Below are 10,451 nucleotides of genomic sequence, written 5' to 3' on the forward strand. Positions count from 1 at the left end.
CATTTCAAATCCATTCCCAATCATTTATGAGATGTGATTTAGATAAATCTGAGTGGTGGATAATCCCAAAGACCTAATACTTTCATAATTTAGCAAATGGCTGTTTCTCACCACGAAATTTGCCTTTCTTAATTGATTAGACAAATATTAAAAAGGCATTATTTTTGCTCCTTGAATACCTGTCACCAATGTCAGGAGAAGGTATCTCAGAATAATGCTGGGTGGCCAGCAGAAAGAAGCTAGTTGAAGATTGTAAAATGGTGCAACCACTGTGGAAAATAGTTTGGCCGTTCCACAAAAAGTTAAATATAGAATTACCATTGTTGTTGTGTGCTGTCAAGTCGATTTCAATTTATCGTGACCCTATATGACAGAGTAGAACCACCCATAGGGTTTCCTAGGTTGTAATCTTTACATGAGCAGATGGCCAGGTCTTTTCTCTCACAGAGTAGGGCTGGTGGGTTCCAACCCCCAAGCTTTTGGTTAGCAGCCAAGAACTTAACTGTTGCATTGCCAAAGCTCCCTAGAATTAACATAAGACCCAGCAACCCAATCTTAGTTATATACCCAAAAGAATTGAAAGCAGGAACGGAAACAGACACTTGTATACCAGTGTTCATTGCAGAACTATTCACAATAGCCAAAAGGTGCAAACAGCCTAAATGTCCATCAACAGATGAATGTATTAACCAAATGTGGTACACACATACAATGGAATATTATCCAGCCATCAAGAGAAATGAAATCCTCATACATTTTAGAGTCCTGATATGGATGAATTTGAAAACATTATGCTGAGCGAATAAGTCAGTCACAAAGAGACAAGTATTGTATGATCACACAGGAAATATCTAGGATAGACAAGTATGTAGAGATCAAAATTTATGAGTGGTTCCTAGGGGAGGGTGGGAAGGAGGGGGAAAGGGGGACTTTGAATAGGGGACACTGAGCTTCTGTTAAGAGTGATGGGAAAATATGGAAACTGATAATGGTAATGATTGAACAACATGATAAACATAACTAACGTCCCTGAATTGTGCATGTGAAGGATGTTAAGAAGGCAAACGATTTGTTACATACATATTTTCCACAATTAAAAAAAAAAAATACAAAGAAAAAAAATGTGACCACTCTACACAGACTGATTTCTAAACCTTTGTTTCAGTAAAGTGATTTTAGCCGCCTGGATAAGAGCTTTTTTTTTTTTTTTTTAATCTTTAATTGCATCTTCTTATGGGCTTGATGGATGGTGAGGGTGACAGGCAACATCTGCCCCTGACGGCATGTTATGTTCTCACGCAGAGAGGCGTGGGGCTCAGTGGACCTCTCGGGGCAGGGAGAGTCGGGGAATATGCGCTCTCACCTCAGCTCTGTCCTTCAAACTTGTCGGATGACCTTAGAGAAGACACTTAACTCATCTGTAACTGTTTTTTATCATCCATAAACATGGAGAAAATAACAACTTTTCAACCTTTTAGGGGCGGGCTGGCTAATAAATCATTGGAACGTGCTTGGCAATAAGATGTTCTGCAGAAAAGCAGAAGACTAACAGCATGCAAATGAACAAAAACTGGATTTGTCCAGGAAAGGTAAACTTTGCTGAAACCCACACAAGGGGAAATGAACATATACTCTCAGCAGAACACCTTTGAAGTATGAACAAAAGTGTTAGCTGATCTGCCCAGGGCCCTGGACAGAATGAACAGGCTGGGCTGGATCTCAGGGTAGCTTGCATTGAGGAATGGAGTCCCTTACGCAGCCCATGTGTCTTAGTGGGGTTCGAGTTCTGTCGTAAGAGAAGAGAGTCTGAACTGGGACACCAGTCCCACAAAGCCAAACTAGAACCAGGGGACAGATGGACAATTCATGAAGGAGTAGGAAAAGGAAGTCCGTTGAAGGAGACCATCAATTACAGTGATTTTTTTTTTTTTTAACTTGGTGTTTGCCTATGCTGGTATGTCTATGTGCTGATGATGAAGCCCAGAGTTTCTCAGACTTGAAGACTGCTAGTGCAATAATGTGTTTTTTTAAATCCAGTTAATGACCCCACCTTGCACTTCAGCTTTTAAACTCTGTCCCAGTGCAAGATTGCATCTTCTTCTGCCCACTTCTCCAATATAAATCCCTCCACATCTTCAAACCTCCACTCTCAGAGTTTCTCCTCACTATGGGTTCTTGCCTTTGATGATTTTAGATTCCCAAGGGCCTCCATACCTGGCCTCAGTTCACTTTGTTAATCTTGACTGCAGCTAGCACATACAGCACCTTTGTGCAGGTTCCCAGGCTCCCCATACAGGGTATGAACACATTACAAGAGGCCTCCCTGCCCTTCTCCAGCCCCTTCCTTCCCTGGCCCCCTCCTCCTCTCCTTATTCCCTCCAGTCACCTTTTTCAGTACACAAACGCCTCAATCATATGCAAAGCTCCGCACACATTAATTGTATCCACTGTGGTCCTGTCAGTTTGTGGCTTTCCAGTCTTCTTTCTCCATGTGCAGCTACTCAATATCACGTCTCTGCAAGCTCAGCTTCCCACAGCACCTGGGCCGGCACTCACCAAGCCCGGTAGACACACTCAGGAGAGGAAGCTGCCGAGGTAACCTGGCATTAATCCCACGTGCTTGACATCTTTGTCTTCACTGGTCTTTCTAGTCCCCATGATTGAATTCTGGTTTAGTTATCCTTTTATTCCCTCGAATCTTTTCGCTTTCATTATAAAGACAATGTGTGTTCTTGTAGAAAAAATTGAGAAATGAAGAAGGGAATAAAACAGAAAATATAAATCACACAACCTTCCAACTCCCAGTCATACCAGTATCAGCTCATTTTTTTTTTTTTTTGACTTTCTTTCCAGTCTCTTTTTAGTGGTGTACATAATGCATGCACACACAGACTATTAAAACTGGGAACTTTCTAAGTGTTAATATTATATACTCATTTTTTTTCTTTTTACGTGATGTTCTCAGTCAAGAACAAACAGTTTTCATGCTTCTTATTAAATATGATCAAAAAAGTCATTTTGAATAGCTGTTCTCTTATATAGATATGCTATAATTTATTAAGTCAAATCCCTAATGTTGGACAATAATGTTGTTTTCAACTTTTGCTCAGGTAGATAAATACAAACATAACTGTTTATAAACATAAACATATATACAAAGATAACCCTCAAGTCTATCAGTGTCTCTCCATCTCCAGGGCCACCTCCCTGGTCCAAGAGGCCACCACCTCTCACTGCAAGGCTGCAGTATAACACAGTGGTTCCCGTGGGCTAGTCAGAATGCTTAAGTTTGTATCCTGGACCTGCTTCTTATAAATGTGGCCTCAGCGTCTCCCCTTGCCTCAGTTTCTTCATCAGTAATATGAAGGTAACAATGGTAGTGATATCTGCTTAAAGGATTGTTAAGAGAAAGATTAAGCTACCTGCTTAAAGCATTGTTAAGAGAAATAATAAGAAAAATAATAAGACACCCAGAGTATTGATTGGCATGTAGGAAATTCTCAGTGAATATTGCCCTTTCAGAGACTCTCTAATCACCTGCTATCCATTCTTGCCTGTATGTAACCCCATTCTCCATGTGGTAGCTAACATTGCTCTTATCCAACCAAGGTTTACAAATAGGTGCCATACATCCTTTGAATATCTGCGATATATCCTCTACCTAGATTTGAAAATGGAGCCCAGGTAAATACCTGTTGTTGAGAAGGGGTCCTCTCCTTGTGCTTTCAAAGAGAAATACAAATTATCATTTGAAGCTCTTGCCTGACACTCATTAGGCTTTTAGAGTGAGGCACTGGAGCTCTGTTTTCTACATTTTCTGAATATTAAGCCACATGTCACCATAATTTGTCCCCATATTACCCCGGCCTCAAACGGAAGTTTCCCGATGAGGTTGTTAGGAGTCCGTAGTGATTCATGGAGAACTTTGTGGGAGAAAGCAGCACAGGTTTTATTTAATAAATTCTTCAGAACATTAATTTAACGTCTTGTTCTCTAAAATATGTTCTCTTTGGTGGTGATAATTACTGCAGATGCGCGTGAAACTCAGTTTGAATCATTTAAGACCTCAGCATTCACAGATAATGCCCAGCGGAGCTTATTTCTAAGATAGATGTTTCGGGCAGTAATTCAAATAATGAAGTCTTGTGTTTCCAGAAAATCAACAACTTGTACTGTCAGTGACCACTAGTGTCACCCAGTGAGGTAACTCATGTTGTCACTCCCCACCCCACCCCCGGCACGTCCTTCACTGGTGCCAGCAGGGACAGTTGCTGCGGGTGAGCCAGAGTGCCTGGGGGACCTCGGGCTGCGAGAGCAGCCTGGGGGGCGGGCGCGGGGCAGGGTGCGCCCGGGAGTGCGGGACGGCGCCCCCTCCCTCTGCCTGCGGAGCCCGGGAACCAAGTCCGAGGGCGGCTCTGCGCCTCGCAAGGTACAGGAACCGCAGGGGCACCATGCGGGCGACTCTGGGGAGCCTTTGGATGGTGGCGGAGGGGCGGCAGGAGTTGCAGGAACCCCCCTCTCCCGGAGGATGGGGCTTGCTGCCGCCTCCCTGGCCGCGCGGTGGAAACACTGCACAAAAAATTTACAGACAGTCATTTTGGTGTCATCCCCTCTGACAGTGTCACCCGGTGCCGTTCGTACTCCCGCGCCCCCCGGTGACGCCACTGTTACTGTATGAAGATGATAAAGTGTGGTATTCTACCAAGATGAGCACTCTCTCATGCAGGCAAGGGGGATCATTACGGAAGCATTTAGGGGCAAAGGTGTGATTCTTTGGAGAAGCGTTTGGTAGGGATTATTAGAGTCATGGGAGAAGTTTGAGTCAAATTATAAAATCTGCCAGCAGTGATAAGCCTGTGAAATTAGTCAGCCTGAGGGACACATGTAATTGCCAGTTATTACTGAAAGATTGGCCCTAATTCATGTTTCTTTCTTTCTTTCTTTAAATAAAACCTCTTCCATCAAGGATGATTTTGTCTAAAAAGTTTTTGCAATTTTATCTCCAATAGCCTTAATCTCTCGCAGGATTTTGACATCGTTATTTGTGTTTTGAAGAGTTGTCAATTTTTAAAAAGCAACACATACCTTTAGAAAAATACGGCAGTTATGAAGGTTAAGCATGTCAGGAGCTGTGTGCGCAAGCGTGTGTGTGTGTGTGCATGTGTGTGTGTGAAACTGGCTGTCTTTTGGGTGGGCAAGCGGTGAACAAACCAGGAAAGGTGGCTCTAGTTATTTTGGTGCAGTGCAGATTAGATCAGATTAGATTAGAGCAGGAAGGGATAATTTTCAGTTAAATGAAACCAGTTCTTTTATATTACAATTGGAAAAACAGCAACAGAGAATTTAACTGCTTACTCCAAAACCAAACACAAACCAAACCCAACCAAACCTGTTGCCATCGGGTGGATTCCGACTCACAGCCACCCTATAGGACAGAGCAGAACTGCCTAATAGAGTTTCCAAGGACTGGTTGATAGATTCAAACTCTCGACCTTTTGGTTAGCAGCCTCAGCTCGCTGTAGCTCTTAACCTTAACCGTTGCGCCACCAGGGCTCCCAAATTTCTGATTTTGGATAAATGGCAAAACAGTATAGCCCTCCAAATTTAGATACAGTCAATAAGATCACAACTTCTAATCTTATTTTATAAAACTATCCCAAACAAGAAAGAATCGAGGGAAAATTATTACCAGTGTGAGAAGCCTCTGTTTAAACCACTAGGACAGGGATTAGATCCCTAACTTGCCTTGGAAAATAATAGGAATCATGCTTCCAGGAAGAAACCAAATCCAACCAAACCCGTTGCGGTCCAGTGGATTCCACAGAGACCCTATAGGACAGACTAGAACTGCCCCACAGGTTTTCCAAGGAGCCGCTGGTGGATTCAAACTGCCCGCCTTTCGGTTAGCAGCCCTGCGCCACCAGGGTTCCACGGGAAGAAAAGTGGGGGGAAATTGTATAACCATTTAGCAGGATATGAATGTGCAGACATATTTTCATACGGAATCTGTTTTTTTCCTTTCTTTGCTGCACTGAAAGGAAATGAAGCAAATCCTCCCTGCTCTTGAGGAAAAGGGAACTATTTTAAGGTTGATTTGGAGGTTAGATTAAAAGCTCATCAAGGTGTATTGTGTAAGTAGATGCAGGGAGGGGCGCATGTTGAGGGCAAGAGGAATTAAGTAGTATCGAGATAGTATTAAGGGGAATTAAGTAGTATTGAGATAGTATTTAGGGAAGCAGTGGACAGAGTAGGGTTTCCCCCACTCCCCAGGCTAGAGAGAAATTTCCCTGGACTTGGAGAGAGGGCGAGACGTTAGAGAGAAGCGTGAGTCTGTGGTGTGGAAGCGCTGAGGATCTGTATGGAGCCTGCTTCCCAGCGGCGCCATTGCAGTGGTGGCGTGTTCTGAGAAGAGGAAAAACCCATTGCAGTCCAGTCAATCCCGACTCATAGCGACCCTATAGGACAGAGTAGAACAGGGTTTCCAAGGAACAGCTGATGGATTCCAACTGCCAACTTTTTGATTAGCATTCGAGCTCTTAACCACCGCGCCACCAGGGCTCCCACTAAAAACAAAGGAACCTTATTTCTGGCGGTGTCTCAAAAAGCCTGAGATAGTTACTGACTGCCTCCTAACTTCACTGTCTCTTGGGACCTGAGAAATGGCATTTCTCAAACTATGAATAAAGATGAAAATGTCGTTATTGCATTGCAGTGAAGCAGGCTTTTCCCCAAAGCTCCAGCTGTGCCTTTGTCCTTGTGTAAACCACATGGTTCTCTTGAGCATCTACATTAATAAGTACTGAGCTAGGGAAGAACAGACCTTGATCTTACTTGTTGCTCCATTTACTCCAATTCTTGTCCTTCTGTTCACCAGTCCAGCATCCCTCAGCTTGAGGCTTCCTTAAGTTTAAGGCTTGCACAACCGATGGCTTGGAACCCTGGTGGCACAGTGGTTAAGAGCTACAGCTGCTAACCAAAGGATTGGCAGATCAAATCCACCAGGCACTTCTTGGAAACCCTATGGGGGCAGTTCTACCCTGTATGTAATCTGTTGGCTTCCATCACAGTTGCATGGAATTGATAGGATCAATTATAAGCTTTTTATACATTAAAAAGAAAAATTTTTAATCTGCAGCATTAGCAGGGTGGGTGAGGTTATAAATCCCTGCTGAAACAGGGCTTCCTGTGGCTATATCAAATAACCAAGGTGACAAGATAGATCAGTGGATGTCTCCATGAATAATAAACAGGTAAACATATACTGATACACATATTCAGAGTTTGGGATGTTCTGCATACTCTACAGGGCAATTGACCCTGTCTCCTTAAAAAGGCAAAGACATGAAAAAGAAGGAAGGGAGTTATAAATTAAAATGACTTGAGAAACGTAATAACCAAATGCAATGAGTGGAAATTTTTCTGATGTTGATTCAAACAAAGTTACTGGAAAGACTTATTTGTAGGACAATTGGAGAACTCTGAATATGATTTAGTCCTAGGAATTATTGTTAATTTTATTAGGAATAATAATATATTTATATATGAAAACATCCTTATGTGTTAGAAACATTATCGATGTACTTATGAATGCCTGGGATTTAGTTTAAACTACTTCACCAGATAAAATACACAAATATGAAAAAATTTTAATAATTTTTCAGTGTAGACAATGAATATATGGAGATTAATTCTACTATTCTCTCCACTTTTACCTGTCTTATATTTTAAAAAATTAAAAAAAGAGCTGACGCTGATTTGCAATGTTTGTTAATGTGAAAACCCAGTGATGCACTTGATGTTTTCAGTTGTTCCTGCCAAATCAGTTATTTATTATGAAAATATTTGTTTATTTGATCCACTTTGGTGTTACAAATGTTTATTTATCCAAGCATCTATTCAACTTTGTATTAGATTCCTACAGCTGCTGTAACAAATTACCGCATGCTCAGTGGCTTAAAACAACACACATTTGTTCTCTCACAGTTCTGGGAGTAGTAAGTCTGATATCAGTTCCACTGGGCTGAAATCAAGTTGCAGCTCTGCCTGAAGGTGATCTCTGGACATAGCGGGCAGGTCAGAAGTACGGGAGAGTTCATACCCTCAGTAGTAGCCCTCAAGCAGTGATGGACCAGAGTTGGAGAATAAAGACCCCAGCTTCCTTGACTCTTGTGGGACTGAGCTCCAGTTTCCACAGCAATAACCTACTCATTGACCCCTGGTATTGGCTGTCTCTCCTTTTTCACTCCTCACTTGCCTCCAGTTCTTTCTGAGATCACCTCCCAAATAACCAATAATGCCCAAATCCTTGTCTTAGTGTCTGCTTCTGGGGAACTCACCTAAGACACGTGGCATGTAGCATCTATAAAAAAAAAAACAAAAAACAAACAAGCTGCTGTCAGTTGGTTTCAACTCATTGCAATCCCAGGTGTTGTAGAGTAGAACTGCATTCCATAGGGTTTTTAAGGCTGTGACCTTTCAGAAGCAGATTACCAGGACTTTCTTTAGAGGTGCCTTTGGGTGAGTTCAAATGACCAATCTTTCAGTGAGTAGCCCAGTGTTTAACTGTGCACCACCCAAAGACTCCAATAACTCTATAAATGGCAGCTATTATTGCTTCCACGGAAGAAAAGCACTTCGACCTTTAATATGATCTTCTGGTGACTCAGCTAGAAGAAATAGTACTTCAAGGAATGAAGACAGAGCAGAAGTAATATCTGGCAGGAGACACACACACCTGAAAGGAACAGGTGCTGTGGGGACTGTATTGGTTCTGGGACTGCATTGTCTCTGGAGAGGTGGCCAAGGGGTCAAGTAGAGTATAAAAGTATTACAACCCTAATTGTAAGCCAGACTATAGTAAGGGCCTGATGTTCCTGTGGGATGGGGAGAACTTAGTGGTGGGAAATCTAGCAAGCAGTGAGTACCCAAGAATCAGATTAGTGGGTGGTCATGTGCCACAAAGTTTGTCCATAGACAATAGAGATGAGGTTATCAGGCCAGAGTATTGGGACAGACTCTGGTTCTAAGGATGATGACTGGCATCTCTTTCCAAACATGTACTGAATATCAAAATGAATAATTTACTGTTTTGTCTGGCTTGAAATGCTGCTCTCCTCCCCTTTTTCTTCAGGGAAATGCTTCTTTCAGCCATGTGCCTCAGATGGGAACTTGAGTTGTCTTACAGACTCCTACCTCCCTGCATGGGTAAGAATCATTTCTTGGAGTTTTTCCATTCTAAACTGAGGGAAGAGTGGCAGTACCTCTGGGGCAGTGGGAAAGAGTGATGAGTCTAGTCAAATACAAGCCTGAAAGGTGTTAATGGCTGTATTCACCGCTGTGTAAAAGAAGGGGGTTCAAGGTAGGAGAGTAGGTAGCTGACAGATGGAGAAGCAGAGGGGTGTATGTGTGTCTGTGGTGTGTGGTATGTGGAATGTGTGGTGTGTGTGTAGAGTGTGTGTGGTGTGTGTGTAGAGTGTGTGTGTGGTGTGTGTGTGTATGTGTAGTATGTGTAGTGTGTGTGGTGTGTTTGTGTGTGGTGTGTGTGTGTGTGGTGTATGTATGATGTGTATATGTGTCAAGTGTGTGGTGTGTGTGTGGTATGTGTGCATGTGTGTGTGATGTATGTGTGTATGTGTGTGCAGTGTGTATGTGGTGTGTGTGTGTGTGGTGTGCGTGTGTGGTACGTGCATGTAACAGAGAGGGACAATCTCTTTCTCATTAAATCCCCGTTTCCAGACATCTCTGAGATCCATTAGAGCCCTCTTCTCTCTCTGCAAGGTCTATTCTTTCCAGTAAATTCTCCTTTTCCCAAACGACTTCAAATTGGGTTACTATCACCCGCAACAAAAAGGGTTCTGGGCATGGATTCCTACCACACTGTATCTTCTTTAGTCCACTTTGGTAAGAAAAATTATCATAAGAAGGACAGAAAATCCCAGTCTTAGAGGGGGTTAAATTGTTCTGCAGAGTAGCTTACTAAGAATGTAGGTGTAGGAATCTGGACAAGAGAGGGAGAGCTGCGGCCAGAAGCAACCTGAGAACCAGGTTTAATTCACAGCAAGGATATGCGGGGATAATGCAGGAGCCCACCAGCCCCAGCCTAGACTCAAGCCTCTGCCACACAGGAGGCAGAAGCTACTGAAGCCCTTTTTGCCACAGTCAAAATCGGTCGGCTTAGCCTGTGCTTTTTGGCAGGGATGGGTGGCTAGGGAAATGGAATTGTGAGTAGTTAGGAAAGCAGCAGCAGAAGAAAGGTGGAGGAAACCAATACTGCTTTGTTATTATTTTTTTTTTTAAAGAGTTTTACTTGTAATTACAAAAGAAAAATGTTCAGGGATGGGTATAAGTATTCTGAATTATTAAAAGACTGGTGCTGTATTTGTTTATTCAAACTGATCTTTTATCACCAGTTTCTGACCAATAGTCGTTGTTAGCTGCCATCTAGTAATATC

The sequence above is a fragment of the Trichechus manatus genome, unplaced genomic scaffold (genome assembly GCF_000243295.1).
Source record: "Trichechus manatus latirostris isolate Lorelei unplaced genomic scaffold, TriManLat1.0 scaffold00018, whole genome shotgun sequence".
Lineage (NCBI taxonomy): Eukaryota > Metazoa > Chordata > Mammalia > Sirenia > Trichechidae > Trichechus > Trichechus manatus.